We start from the raw sequence: 15810 nt of genomic DNA, 5'->3' as shown, positions 1-15810 counted from the left end.
CAGTTGCAGTCACAGCAGCAAGAGGCTAACAGGCTGTTGCAGTCACAGCAGCAAGAGACCAACAGGCTATTGGTGCAGCAGTTACAACAGGGCCAGCAGGAGCAACGGCAGAGCCAGCAGGAGCAACGGCAGCAGATTCAACAGAACCAGCAGGAGCAACGGCAGCAGATGCAGCTTCTGGCGACCGCCATCCAGGGCAAGACGAGCGCCCCAAAGCCAGGTCTGGCTGATGACACCCACGTCCGGAAGACGGTAAGACGCGCATTGCAAAAAATGACTCCCGGGGATGATGTTGAGGCCTTCCTGACGGTGTTTGAGAGGGTCGCTGAGAGGGAAAAACTTCCGCCAGAGCAGTGGGCAGAGGTACTGGCGCCATACCTGACGGGAGAACCCCAGAAGGCGTACTATGATTTGACCTTGCAGGATGCCAAAGAGTATCACAAGTTGAAAGTCGAGATTCTCGCACGTTTGGGGGTGACACTGACTGTCAGGGCACAGCGAGTTCACAGCTGGGCCTATCACCGGGACAAACCGCCTCGCTCTCAAATGTTTGATCTGTTGCACCTGGTCCAGAAATGGCTGCAGCCAGAGTCATGTACACCTGCACAGATGGTGGAACGGGTAATGATGGATCGGTTTGTGCATTCCCTCCCGAGGTCCATACAGACTTGGGTTGCCCAGGGTGATCCCCAGAATGCCGACGAACTGATCGGACTGGTCGAGAGATACCAAGGGATGGAAGGCTCCTTTGGGAGGCAGCCCATGCCGTACTGGGGGTCCCAGAAAGCTGCTGAGTCCCAAAAAGGGGTGGCGCGTCCAAGGTCACAAAGGGCGGGGGAGGTGGTGCCCAAGGTCCCTACGGGTGATATTATTTGCTGGAAGTGCCACGGGCCAGGACATATAGCTGCCCGTTGTCCCAGACCACTGAGCAGATGGACTGCAGCATGGGACGCCGTTGTTCATACTATGCGTATCCTGCCTGCAGTGTGAACTCTCCGCCCAACGAGGGACCTCAAGCGTGTCCCGTAAAGGTGAACGGTCGAGCAGCAACGGCGCTGTTAGACTCAGGGAGCTTAGTGACCCTGGTGAGGGCCACTTTCCCGCTCCACCTGCTCCCGGGAAAGAAGGTCGGCGTGCGGTGCATACATGGTGATGCCAAGGACTACCCTTTGGCCAGGGTGGACATTGAAACGGCATGTGGCACGGAGTCCCACATAGTCGGCGTCGTGCAGGACTTGTTGCACCCTATAATTATTGGCCGGGATTTCTGTTTGTTTTGGGATTTGTGGGGAAAAGGTTCTGAGGTCGCTAGCAAGAGTAGGGAACCAATGAACCCTAAAAAGGTTTTGCCACACCCAGAGACAGACAGGTTTCCTTTTTGTGTTCTGGTTGGGGATGAGGAGGAAGTGTCCCCTGCATCTGACATTCTGGAGTTAGAGGTAACCGGTGAAAATTTTGGGACTGCCCAACATAGGGACCCCACTCTGAGGGAAGCCTTTAATAATGTCGCGGTTATTGACGGGGTGGTACAGGAGCCGGGGGCAGACACAAGATTTCCCCATTTTCTGATGAGGGGGGAGTTGTTGTACCGGGTCATGAAAATAAGGGAGGAGTTGGTAGAGCAGTTGTTAGTGCCGGGTCCATATAGAAGGAAGGTGTTGGACATGGCCCATTCACACATCTTGGGTGGACACCTAGGGGTGGAAAAAATGCAGGAACGGGTTGTGCAGAGGTTCTATTGGCCTGGGTGTCACCGGGAAATAGTGAACTATTGCAGGTCCTGCCCTACATGTCAGTTAACTGCTCCCACTCCTCATTTCCGGAACCCTCTTGTGCCCCTGCCCATTATTGAGGTGCTGTTCGAGAGAATTGCCATGGACTTGGTCGGTCCCTTAGTTAAATCAGCCCGGGGCCATCAGTATATATTAGTCATCCTGGACTATGCCACACGCTATCCTGAGGCAATTCCTCTGAGAAATTCTTCCTCGAAGAGTATAGCCCGCGAGTTGGTCCATGTCTTTTCCCGGACAGGTCTACCGAAGGAAATCCTGACTGACCAGGGGACACCTTTCATGAGCAAGGTGATGAGGGAGTTATGCAAAGCCCTGAAAATCTCCCAGTTGAGGACCTCGGTGTACCATCCCCAGTCAGATGGCCTTGTTGAGAGATTTAACAAGACACTGAAGAGCATGCTGAGAAAAGCTATAGAGAAAGACGGAAGAGACTGGGATTGTCTCTTACCCTCTCTGATGTTTTCCATTCGTGAAGTTCCACAGGCCTCCACAGGGTTCTCACCGTTTGAGCTTCTATATGGCCGACATCCGCGAGGACTCCTGGATATAGCCAAGGAAACCTGGGAAGCCGAAGTCACGCCCCACAGAAGTGTCATTGAGCATGTGGCCCAGATGCAGCAGAGGATTGCAAAGGTGATGCCTATTGTGAAAGAACACCTCCTCCAGGCACAAGAAGCTCAGGCCAGAGTCTACAACCGGTCTGCAAGAGTGAGGCAGTTCAATCCGGGAGACCGAGTTCTTGTGTTAGTTCCGACGGTGGAGAGCAAGTTCTTGGCCAAATGGCAAGGGCCATATGAGGTTGTCGAGAAGCTTGGGGAAGTAAATTATAAAATTCACCAACCAGGAAGACGGAAACCATTCCAAGTATACCATGTCAACCTCATCAAGCCGTGGCAAGATAGAGAGCCGACAGTAACTCCATCGTTGTTAAGCAACCCAGAAGGTGAGGTTGGAGCGGTTACTATAGCGGAGACGCTATCAAAGACCCAGAAACAGCAGTGCCGGGAGTTACTCCAGAAAAACAGGGACCTGTTTTCAGAGTTGCCAGGACACACAAAGGTCATAGAGCACGAGGTCCTAACAGAGCCACATGTGCGGATGAACGTGAAGCCCTATCGTATTCCTGAGGCTCGTCGAGAAGTTATCTCCAAGGAAGTGGAACGTATGTTGAAGCTTGGAGTCATTGAGGAATCCAAGAGCGCTTGGTCGAGCCTGATTGTCCTGGTCCCAAAACCTGATGGAGAGTGGAGGTTTTGCAACGACTATCGGAAGTTGAATGAGGTCTCCAAGTTTGACGCTTATCCCATGCCCTGCGTTGATGAGCTCATCGAAAGGCTTGGGCCCGCCAGGTACATAACCACCTTGGATTTGACGAAGGGGTATTGGCAGATCCCCATGGCACAGGAAGCCAAGGAGAAGACGGCGTTTTCTACACCAGATGGATGTTTTCAGTATGTCCGGATGCCGTTTGGCCTACAGGGAGCTCCGGCGACCTTTCAGAGGGCTATGGATAGAATCCTTGCACCCCATAAGGCATACGCTGCTGCGTACCTGGATGATATCGTCATCTTTAGCCCGGACTGGGAGAGTCATCTGGAAAAGGTCCAAGCGGTGTTTGATGCTATAAGAGAGGCCGGATTTACAATAAACGACCCAGGCCCACGAAGAAGTGTGCCTTGGGTAAAGAAGAAGCTAAGTACCTTGGATACATAGTGGGTCGTGGAGAAATAAAACCCCAAATCAGTAAAGTGGAGGCAATTCAAACATGGCCAAAACCAGTTTCCAAGAAGCAAGTTAAAGCCTTCCTGGGAATCGTGGTATATTACAGGAGGTTCATCCCAAACTTCGCCACGATGGCTGTGCCTCTGACTGACCTGCTAAAAGGGACAAAATCAGTAATGGTTAAGTGGTCCGAAGAAACAGAGTCAGCCTTCCAAGAAATGAAAGAGGCTTTGTGTATGCAACCCGTTCTGATGGCTCCAGACTTTAATAAAGAATTTATTCTTCAGACAGATGCCTCAGATGTTGGGGTAGGAGCAGTCCTTTCCCAAGAGCTACATGGGGAGGAGCATCCTGTTCTCTATCTGAGTAGGAAGCTGTCTTCATCTGAAAAGAACTACTCAGTCGTGGAAAAAGAGTGTCTGGCCATAAAGTGGGCGGTGGACACGTTACGGTACGTAAATTCAGACTAATATCTGACCATGCCCCGCTTAGATGGATGAGGGAAACAAAGGGTAGAAATGCTAGGGTCACCCGTTGGTTCTTAGCCCTGCAGGACTTCAGTTTCCATGTGGAACATAGGGCCGGAAAGCTGCACGGTAATGCGGATGCCCTATCAAGAATCCCTTGTTTAGTGGGGAAAAGTGCCAAGCCCCACGGCTTTAGGCAGAGGGGGGAGGTATGTAGCATGGCTAAAGGGTGTGTAGTCGACAGGAGGTATGTGCCACATAAGTGCCTTGTTGCCGTAATGTAGCCCGGTGTATTTCTGTATTGTATATAATCATGTATATATATATCTGCTTCAGGACCTGTGGTGATGTCAGACCACATGGCTAATCATGTGATGGGTTACTGGGGGTGGTTAGCTCTATATAAGACAGGCAAATGCTCTACACAGGGGATGTGTGGAGGTGAAACCCTCCTGAGTGTGTTAAGGCTACAAGAGTGAGCCTGGTGGACTGGACGCTTTGTTTTCCTTTTCCTGAACTTAAGGCTATTTTGTTTGCTGTTATTTTTCCATGTGGTTTATGACGCAATAAACCCTCTGAACTTTAAAGGAACGTGCCTCCTGTGTGTCAGCCATCGCACCTGAGTGAGTGACATCCCTACAATATATATATATATATATATATATATATATATATATACTGTATATATGCTGTATATATTTATTTCTCAGCCTACATTATATCTCAGAACCTGACCATCTTCTAAATGCAGTCATGTATACGGAGGTTCTGGCTGGTTGGCTGGTGACTGGCTCATACAGTTTAAGGTTAAGTCTAGACGGCCACATGTGTCACTAGACATTGAAATTCAGTTGTTGTATTTTAATTTTGCAGTTTATGATCCCTCATGGAATCGCATTATGACATGCGACCTATTACAACAGAAATAACTGGTCGCAAGTCATACTCGCCTCACTTGCCATAGACTTCAGTGCAACAATGACATGAATGCGCCTTGTCTGCGATTTGCCTGTGGCAAAATTTTATTTAGTCGTGCAACAGTAAGTCAGCAAAAACTATTCACACTATATAATAAAATAATTGCACAGTAAAGGGGAAAACATTTGTCGGGTTGTTCAGGACTAAACAGTTATTGACCTATGCATGGTAAAGATCATCAATATGAGTTTGGTGGGGTTCGATGCTTAGAACACCCACTTGAATCGGAGATGTAGAGCGGGACTCGGTAATGGCCACTAACCAATATAAGGGGCTACTGTATTACACCCCCTACACTTCTTGCATCATGCCAGAGCAGATTTCAGCTGATCCATAGAAGTGCCATGTGTCGGACCCCCACTGATCTAATATCGATAACACATCTTGGTCTTGGGCATGTGTGGTTCTTGAAGGCAGAACCGTAGCAAGAACCACACATTTTTTATGTGATACTGTAGCTGTGAGTTGTTGGTGCATTTTGCAGCTTCAGCTGATGGCTGATGTGAGGAAGCTGGGATTATTTCTACACTGCACGTACATAGTCTATGTGGTTGGTAAATCTGTCCTATAAATTACTTATTTTGACAATTTTTACCATCAGATTCATTACCTGTAATGTTTATTTTGGGGACATAATGCTGTCAGCTTTCTGGTTTTATTCATATCTGTTTTGGGATCTCTTTCTTACTATCTGATATGTAAAAATAGTAAATCACATGTTGATCAGGACAAAAATAGTGTTTCCTTCAAGTTACTGATTCCACAATGATTACAACTTTTTGCTTACATTCTTCCGCTTTTAATATTTAATCTTTTTTGTCAGTAAACTGCTTTAATATTTTTAATTCTTTGTAACTTACAGATATACTGGTTGTTTAAAAAGGACCTTTCAACAAATTTTTCATGCTGAGCTGGACACATGATGTAATAGTGGCGGCAGAGAGGAATAAAACATTTTTGTTTGTTTTTTATTTCACCTTGAGGAGATACTAGCAATCAAAGTATTGGCACCTAATGAGTTAACTTTAAGTCCAAGTGGGTGTTATCAGATAGCTTTCACTGGGGGCGTGTTCTTCATCTCCTTATGAGAGTTGCTGTCTTATAACACCCACTTGGACTTAACAAAAGTTAACTCATTAGGTGACAAATACTTTGATTGCTAATATCTCCACAAAGGAGAGGTGAAATAAAAACAAAAAATATATTTTATTCAGCTCTGCAGCTACTTTACATCGTGTGTCCAGTGCAATATGAAAAATTTGCTGAAAGGTTCTCTTTAATGGGAGTTGATCATCTTAAGTTTACACTTCAAAATAACCACATTAGCCGTGTAGTGGATAGAGCAAATATAAAAATCATTATATTTGTTTTGAATCAGTTGCCTACCTTGCCTGAAAAAAGAGCTTTATTGCAATATGCTAAATAGGATGCTCAGTGCACTTTTGGCCTCGGTGCAAAGTTCTCATACATTCATTTAGTATGCCAGCATCTCTTTCTATATTGATTGACAGTGCTGGCTTGCTAGAGTCAGCACAGTCTGAAGGTAAACCTCCGGTATGTGTGTACTGTCAAGGTGCAGGAAAGAGCTCACATATTACTCTCCTCACTGCTGACATTGCTTAGTCATTTTCTCTGTGCTGACATTGATCACCTCTTCTCCGCTGACATGGCTCCTGTGCCGGAGAGAGCATACAGATCCTTTTCTTCTCTGTGCAGAAGTTGAGAAAACACATCTCTCTCTCCTCTCTACTGACATCACTCGCTGTACAGCTACAAGTGTGTAGCTGTGTAGTGAGCAAAGTCAGCAGAGAAAAGAGTGATATGTGTGCTCGCTCTTGGACAAGAGTAACGTTAGTAGAGAGGAGAGAGTGGTGTGTACACTTGTGCTTGCACAGGAGCACTATCAACAGAGAGGAGAGAGTGATGTATACATTTGCTCCTCCACAGGAGCACTACCAACAGAGAGGAGAGAGTTATGTGTGTACTTGCTCATGCACAGAAGCACTGTCAACAGAGAGGAGAGAGTGATGTGTGCACTTGTGCATGCCCAGGAACACTTAACAGAGAGGAGAGAGTGATGTGTGCACTTGTGCATGCCCAGGAACACTATTAACAGAGAGGAGAGAGTAATGTGTGCACTTGCTCATACGCATGAGCACTTTTAACAGAGAGGAGATGGTGATGTGTGCACTTGTGCATGCGCAGGAACACTATCAACAGAGACGAGAGAGTGATGTGTGCACTTGTGCATGTGCAGGAGTACTATCAACAGAGAGGAGAGAGTGATGTGTGTGAATCACCCGCCAGGGCCGTGGGGTACTCGGTACCGGGTCCGGTCTTAAAGGGGATGTCACGGTGGCTGCGACCTGGTCCATGGCCCTGGGCGCCCAATTAAAGGGGGAAGGTCTTTTGAGAGTAATTGTGGATAAAGTCTATTTTTCGTGATGCCACCTGTGGTATTCGGTCAGTGGGGACCAACGCTGCTTAAAGGGGTCCTCTGGGGTGATGTTATGGCAGCTAGATGGTATAACTTCCCACAGGTGAAGTAGGTCCCCAGGGCTCCTGGTGAACAAGTGAAGATGGTGAGAAGTGTAGTGAAGAACGAGGACACAGGTTTGTAGTCTTTTACTGTAGCTTCAAGCAACCACAGTCCAGGGCACCAGATCACAGGTACAGGCAGGGTCTGGCTGGCTTGGAAGCGAATCCAGAGTCCCCTTTACCAGGTGGAGATCAAAGCCTTCCTACAAGCGCGGTGGTGATGTGGTCCCATACTGCCTAAGGCTTCACATAAGGTCCTCACAGTTCCTCTCTGTCCCCCATGAAGGTTAGGACACAACCCGTATGACAGGTGAACTGGGCCTTTTAACTGGGTCTCAATCACGACCCAGGCCCTATAATTATCACTGTGTCTCCTGGGAATCAATGCGGACAGGTGATGTACAATCAGGGCCGGCTCCAGGTTTTTGAGGGCCCCGGGCGAAAGAGTCTCAGTGGGCCCCTTTAACACATACCATGGTTTATGATGCACAGATACGGCAGAGAAATATAGGTATAGTACAATGCCAGATTTCACTTCTTACATGAGTGATAGCTATTGTAAATTCTGCAGTGTATATATACAGGAGGAGCGGTACTGTGCAGCGTATATATACAGGACAGGAGGAGCGGTACTGTGCAGCGTATATATACAAGACAGGAGGAGTGGTACTGTAAAGTGTATATATACAGGACAGGAGGAGTGGTACTGTACAGTGTATATATACAGGACAGGAGGAGTGGTACTGTGCCGTGTATATATACAGGAGAGGAGGAGTGGTACTGCGCAGTATATATATACAGGAGGAGTGGTACTGTGCCGTGTATATATACAGGACAGGAGTAGTGGTACTGTGCAGTGTATATATACAGGACAGGAGGAGTGGTACTGTGCAGTGTATATATACAGGACAGGAGGAGTGGTACTGTACAGTGTATATATACAGGACAGGAGGAGTGGTACTGTGCAGTGTATATATACAGGACAGGAGGAGCGGTACTGTACAGTGTATATATACAGGACAGGAGGAGTGGTACTGTGCAGTGTATATATACAGGAAAGGAGGAGTGGTGCTGTGCAGTGTATATATACAGGACAGGAGGAGTGGTACTGTGCCGTGTATATATACAGGACAGGAGGAGTGGTACTGTGCAGTGTATATATACAGGAGGAGTGGTGCTGTGCCGTGTATATATACAGGACAGGAGGAGTAATACTGTGCAGTGTATATATACAGGACAGGAGCGGTACTGTGCCGTGTATATATACAAGACAGGAGGAGTGGTACTGTGCAGTGTATATATACAGGGGGAGTGGTACTGTGCAGTGTATATATACAGGGGGAGAGGTGCTGTGCAGTATATGTATACAGGGGGAGAGGTGCTGTGCAGTGTATATATACAGGGGGAGAGGTGCTGTGCAGTATATATATACAGGGGGAGAGGTGCTGTGCAGTATATATATACATACAGGGGGAGAGGTGCTATGCAGTATATATATACGGTGGGAGTGGTGCTGTGCAGTATATATATACGGGGGAGTGGTACTGTGCAGTATATATATACAGGAGGAGAAGTGCTGTGCAGTATATATATATAGGGGGAGAGGTGCTGTGCAGTATATATATACAGGGGGAGAGGTGCTGTGCAATATATATATATATATATATATATATACAGGGGGAGTGGTGCTGTGCAGTATATATATATACAGGGGGAGTGGTGCTGTGCAGTATATATATACAGGGGGAGTGGTACTGTGCAGTGTATATATACACGGGGAGTGATACTCTGCAGTGTATATATACAGTGGGAGAGGTGCTGTGCAGTATATATATACAGGGGGAGAGGTGCTGTGCAGTGTGTATACTTCAGCATCTCAGCTGCAACCTGCAGCCGCCCAGCTCACCCAGAACCCCAGAATACAGGGATATCATTGCACTCACTCAGGCGCTGGTAGGAGCTCCTCCAGAATCTGCAGTTTAGCAGTGCAGCCAGGGGCCAAGAGCAGAGCGGGAGAACGTGCTCTCCGCCCACAAACAGTCACGCTGGCTGCTTTCTTAACCCCTATGTGCCTGCCTGGCTGCACTGACCGAGTGAGAAGATGCTTGTGCTGTATCTATAACAGCGTGAGTGGGCTCCCCCGTCTCGCCAGGGCCCCGGCACTTGCCCGGGTGCGCCGGGTGCTGACGCCGGCCCTGTGTACAATCCAGCTGTCCTGCTAGTTTCAGCTATGCCACTATAGAGTTCAGCACGGCCACGGTCTTCCCGCTACCGGAATCTGCACTAGCCAGGGAGGTAGCCACTTCTCAACTCTGCTCCACTGGTTTTTCTCTCCCGTGCTTTCTCTCTCCTGCACTCGTTCTACAAGTTGTTCGCTCTTTCTGTTATAGTCTCCCAGGAGCTGTAGTTCCTCGGACTACATGGCTCCTTCAGATCTTCCGACACTATTTGTCTGTCTGCTCTCTTCCCTGTCCTGTGACAGTCTGCTTTCTAACTTCCTCTCCAGCCAGAATATATGAGGGAAGTTCCCCTTAATCTGGGTTCAGAGCTCCCCCTTCTGGCCTGGAGTATGAACATGTTGTATGTGAGATTTACCTGGTGGAAGATATCCTTCATCGCTTTCAAGCGTGTCATCACTCTCCCTGAGGGAAAAGCAATGCCACTGACAACCAGGACCCTGGGGTGTCACATATGCACTTGCGCAAGAGCAGGATCAATATCAACAGAGAGGAGAGAGTGATGTGTGCACTTGCGCATGAGCAGGAGCACTATTAATAGAGAGGAGAGAATGATGTGTGGACTTGCCCCTGCACAAGAGTAATGTCAACAGAGAGGAGAGAGTGATGTGTCAATCTACTAAAATTCTTGTGCATGCCCTCATCATCTCCCGCCTTGACTACTGCAACATTCTTTTCTGTGGCCTCCCTGCTAACACCCTTGTACCTCTCCAGTCCATCCTTAACTCTGCTGCCCAACTAATTCATCTCCTCGCTACTCCTCCGCTTCCCCCCTATGCAAATGTCTTCCCTGGCTCCCATTCCCTCACCGTATCCAGTTCAAATTACTAATACTGACCAACAAAGCCATCCATAACCTGTCTCCTCCATATATCTCTGAACTAATCTCCCAATATCTTCCCTCACGTAATCTCCGGTCCTCCCAAGACCTCCTTTTCTCCACACTTATTCGCTCATCACTCAACCTCCTCTAAGATTTCTCCCAAATAGCCCCCATCCTCTGGAATTCTTTGCCCCAACACGTCTGACTATCAACCACATTCGGATCCTTCAGACGGAACCTGAAAACCCACCTCTTCAGGAAAGCCTACAGCCTGCACTGAAACTGCTGCCTCCTCACCACTACCGAAGCTACTGCCTCACCAACACTGGAGCTCCTGCAACCCTCCACCTATTGTCTCCATCCCCACCATCCTGTAGAATGTAAGCCCGGAAAGGCAGGGTCCTCGCTCCTCTGTATCAGTCTGTAATTGTTAGTTTGCTTACCGTAAGTGATATCTGTAATTTGTATGTAACCCCTTCTCATGTACAGCACCATAGAATCAATGGTGCTATATAAATAAATAATAATAATAATGTGTGCATTTGCTTTTGCACAAGAGCAATGTCAACAGAGAGGAGCAGGGCCGGACTAGGACTAAAATTCAGTCCTGGCATTTGAAGTTACACAGGCCCACTTGTCACATGGTGACTGTATAATATCTTTGTACACTTGTAGGTTACAAGAAGTGAGGGGAGTGTAACACGACTATATAACATATAATTATAGCTGTATCCAGCATTACATCTCAGTCCTATTTATTGCTTTTAGTTGCAGTACCAAGAAAAGCCGCTACTTTACCTACATAACTGGATCTTGTAGATAATGAAGGGATGAGATCACCAAAGGCTATGGAACCTCATTCTGATGCTCCATAAACTTTGCCTACAGCCACTTTTGGTTCCGCTGCGCAGCAATAGACCCGGTGACTCTGAAGAGAGGTGACATCAGTAACGTCACCGCTCTTCAGATATTCCGGGTATTGCGCTGAGCTCGGCGACTGTGAAGAGCGGTATTGTTACTACCGTCACTGCTCTTCAGAGTCGCTGGGTCTCGCCAGGTCTGAGCTAGTAGTGGGGGTGTCTGATAAACACCTCTCCATTACTTACACCAGGGATTGATAGCAGCTGACTTCAACCCTAAAAATCATTACAAATACGAGAATTAAATGCTTTGGCGGCTGGGAAAAGCAGTAGAGTTAGCGCTATTCGCAGGCGCCGGGTGCTAACTACAACTGTCATCATCCTTGCCTGGTCTCCCTGTGAAGCATTTCTGTTGTATTTACATGCGCTGATCTCAGGCCGCTAAACGAGTGTGATCGACAATACTGAAGTAGTTCGCTTGTTTCCCGGCCTCTTTAAACCAACTGAGAAAGAATGATGGGGACAGAACAATCACAATTAGATCAATCTGTCCCCATACAGTATTATGTTATCAGCAGCACATTACAGTTTACACCGGCGATGTGCTGTGGAGAACAAGGATTTCTGTTCCCACATAAACAATCCAATCACTCGATGAATAGGCAGCATTTTGCTTGTTTAGTATAATACACAATACACCCCATAGTCCTCCATATATTATAATGTGTACCTCAGTCCTCCATATAGTATAATACACTCCTGAGTCCTCCATATAGTATAATACACTACTCAGTCCTCCATATAGTATAATACACTCCTCAGTCCTCCATATAGTATAATACACTCCTCAGTTCTCCATATAGTATAATACACTCCTCAGTCCTACATATAGTATAATACACTCCTCAGTCCTCCATATAGTATAATACACTCCTCAGTCCTCCATATAGTATAATACACTCCTCAGTCCTCCATATAGTGTAATACACTCCTCAGTCCTCCATATAGTGTAATACACTCCTCAGTACTCCATATAGTATAATACACTCCTCAGTCCTCCATATAGTATATTGTCTTGCCACAGTCCTCCAAATAGTATAATACACTCCTCATAGTGCTCCAAATAGTATAAGGCACCGCCATTGTCATCCATGTAGTACAATTCACTTCCCATAGTATAAGGCACCCAATAGTTCTCCATATAGTATAATGTATTCCCCATAGTCCTCGATACAGTATAATGCAGCCCACATATAGCATAATGATGCCACTCCAGAGTATAATGCAGCCACCCCACAGAATATATTGTAGCCCCCTGAGTATAATGTAACCCCACAGAGAATAAAATGCAGCCCCCTCATACAGTATAATGCAGCCCCAGCATATATAATATATGGTAGCCCCCTCATAGAGCATAATGCAGCCCCCCATAGAATATAATGTAGCCCCTCCATAGTATACAATGCAGCCCTCCTCATATAGTATAATGCAGCTCCCCATAGAATATAATGCAGCCCCCAGAGAATGTAATACAGCCCCCCCCATAAAATGTAATACAGCCCCCCATAGAATATAATACAGCACCCCATAGAATATAATGTAGCCCCCACAGAATGTAAAACAGCCCCCCATAGAATGTAATACAGCACAGCCCCCATAGAATGTAATACAGCCCAGCCCCCATAGAATATAATACAGCCCAGCCCCCATAGAATGTAATGCAGCCAGCCCCCATAGAATGTAATGCAGCCAGCCCCCATAGAATGTAATGCAGCCTGCCCCCATAGAATGTAATGCAGCCTGCCCCCATAGAATGTAATGTAGCCAGCCCCAAAGAATGTAATGCAGCCAGCCCCCATAGAATGTAATGCAGCCAGCCCCATAGAATGTAATGTAGCCAGCCCCCATAGAATGTAATGCAGCCAGCCCCCATAGAATGTAATGCAGCCAGCCCCCATAGAATGTAATGAAGCCAGCCCCCATAGAATGTAATAAAGCCCCCAACAGAATGTAATACAGCATAGCCCCCATAGAATGTAATACAGAACAGCCCCCATAGAATGTAATACAGCCCCCCCCAATTGCCCCACAATCCAGTTATCACTCGTTGATATATTTAAAAAAAAAAACACTCTCTTCACCTCTCCTCGTGCCCCGCGCTGCTCCCGGCTCCAGTCTCAGCAGCTGCAGTCTGCCAGGCACACAGCAGGTAAACGATGATATGACGTCATCGCGCACCCGCAGTGTCAGAGCGAGGCAGAGCGGGGAATGATGGGAGAGGGAGCGACAGCGGATGCTATCTCCTCCATCATTGCATTCAAATAGTTGAATGCGGGGCGGGCGATCGGGGAGGGTGAGTCGGTGCTGGCGGGAGGAGTCGGCCCTGACTCCGCTGATGGCGGCAGTGGCTTACTCCTGGCACCGGCCCTTCTGGCATTTGCCAGAAGTGCCCGATGGCCAGTCCGGCCCTGGAAAGGAGAGAGTGATGTGTGCATTTGCTGTTGCACATGAGCACTGTCAACAAAGAGGAGAGTGTGATGTGTGGACTTGCTCCTGCATAGGAGCATTACTAACAGAGAGGAGAGAGTGATGTGTGCACTTGCTCCTGCACAGGAGCAATGTCAACAAAGAGGAGAGAGTGATGTGTTCTCTCCCTCCTGCTGTACAGGAACAATATCAACAGAAGAGAAGTAAGTGATGTCATCAGCATGGACAGAACCATCTGTGCACTTTTCATGCCAAGATTGCACTAACTCTGGGGAAGCCAGCGCTGTCAATCAATAAAGAAAGAGATGGTGGAACGCCCGCCAGGGCCGTGGGGTATTCGGTACCGGGTCCGGTACTTAAAGGGATTCGTCACGGCTCCGGCAACCCGGTCCGTGTTTCCCATGTTAAAGGGACGGTCTTTAAAGGGGTTAGTTGAATAATAAAAGTTTGTGACGCCACTTGTGGTATTCGGTCAGGGGTGACCAACGCTGCTTAAAGGGGTCCACTGGAGTGATGTTATGGCATGGCTTCCCACAGGTGAAGCTGGGTCCCCAGGGCTCCCGGTGTAATAGATGAAGATGGTGATAGGTGGTGTAGTAAGAAACGGAAGACACAGGGATGCAGTCTTTTTACCTCTTTACTTCTTTCAAGACAGCCACAGTCCAGGGTACCGGATCCAGGATGGTGTGGTCCGGCTGGCTTGGAAGCGAGTTGGGAATCCCTCTAACCAGGTGGGGTTCCTTCTAGCTCTGTGGTGTTGTAGTCCCTTGCTGCCTTAGGCCTCACACAAGGTCCTCATGTTCTCTCTGTCCCCCTTTAGGTAGGACACTAACTGTGACAGGCAACTCGAGCCTTTTTACAGGATCTTTATCACGACCGGGGCTCTATCTGTTACTGTGTCCTCGGGTGTTAATGGTGGACAGGTAACTTGAAATCAGCTGTCCGCCAGTTTCTGCTGTGGGGCATGAAGTTACCGCCACAACCTCTGTCTTCCGGCTACCGGTGTCTGCGCTCAGCGAGGAGGAAGTTCAGTCGCAACTTCTCTCTTCAGCTCTTCACTTTGCTCCTTCCTCCTTTCAGTCTATTTACAAGTTGCTCTGCTCTCTTTTTCCTTCCCAGGAGCTGCAGAATCACTTGTCTGCACGGCCCCAACTTTCCTTCCTCACTCTTTGATCTCCAGTCACCAACTGTCTCTCTCCAACTGCCTAGCAACTGATTCCTCCCGACCAGAGAGAGCAGCTTCCCTGAAGTCGGGTGTAGAGCTCCCCCTTCTGGCCTAGAGTCACAACGGCGTTGTATGTGCTGAATACCTGTTAAAGGGATCCATCCTCGCTTCCAAGTATGACATCACTCTCCCTGTGAGGAAAGCAATGCCACTGTAACAACCGGTTACATGGGGTGTTACACTGGCATGCTAAATAAGTGGGTGGAATGGTCCACCAAGGTGCCAAGGAGGAACTGAATGCTCTAATTTGCATATTGCAGTAAAGTATATTTTTTTTTGGGGGGGGGCAATGGAGAAACAGATCTGGAAGCTAAAAGAAAGCTTTTTAGGGGCAACAATACAAATCAATGTGGTTAGTATGAAGTGTAAATTGGGGTGACAGACTTCCTTTAACAGTTATACAAATACAGGACGAATCATAGCTAGGAAAAAAGTCAAGTCATTTTCAGAAATTTCTTGACATCACTACACTGCTAACCACTTGCAACAGGAGGTCCTTATTCCCCATCCCATTTTTCTACAACTTTTTAACATTTTTACACTGTTTGCCATCATTGGTGCATCCGTACACGTGATCACCTCCCATTGCATCTCTCTTCACAAGGAACCCTAGTATTCTAGGCTGCCATTATTGCATGCATAATAACTTACATAGGGAGGTGATTTTTCCTACAAGACTT

The sequence above is a fragment of the Ranitomeya variabilis genome, chromosome 2, assembly GCF_051348905.1.
Source record: "Ranitomeya variabilis isolate aRanVar5 chromosome 2, aRanVar5.hap1, whole genome shotgun sequence".
Lineage (NCBI taxonomy): Eukaryota > Metazoa > Chordata > Amphibia > Anura > Dendrobatidae > Ranitomeya > Ranitomeya variabilis.
This window is presented reverse-complemented; position numbering follows the sequence as displayed.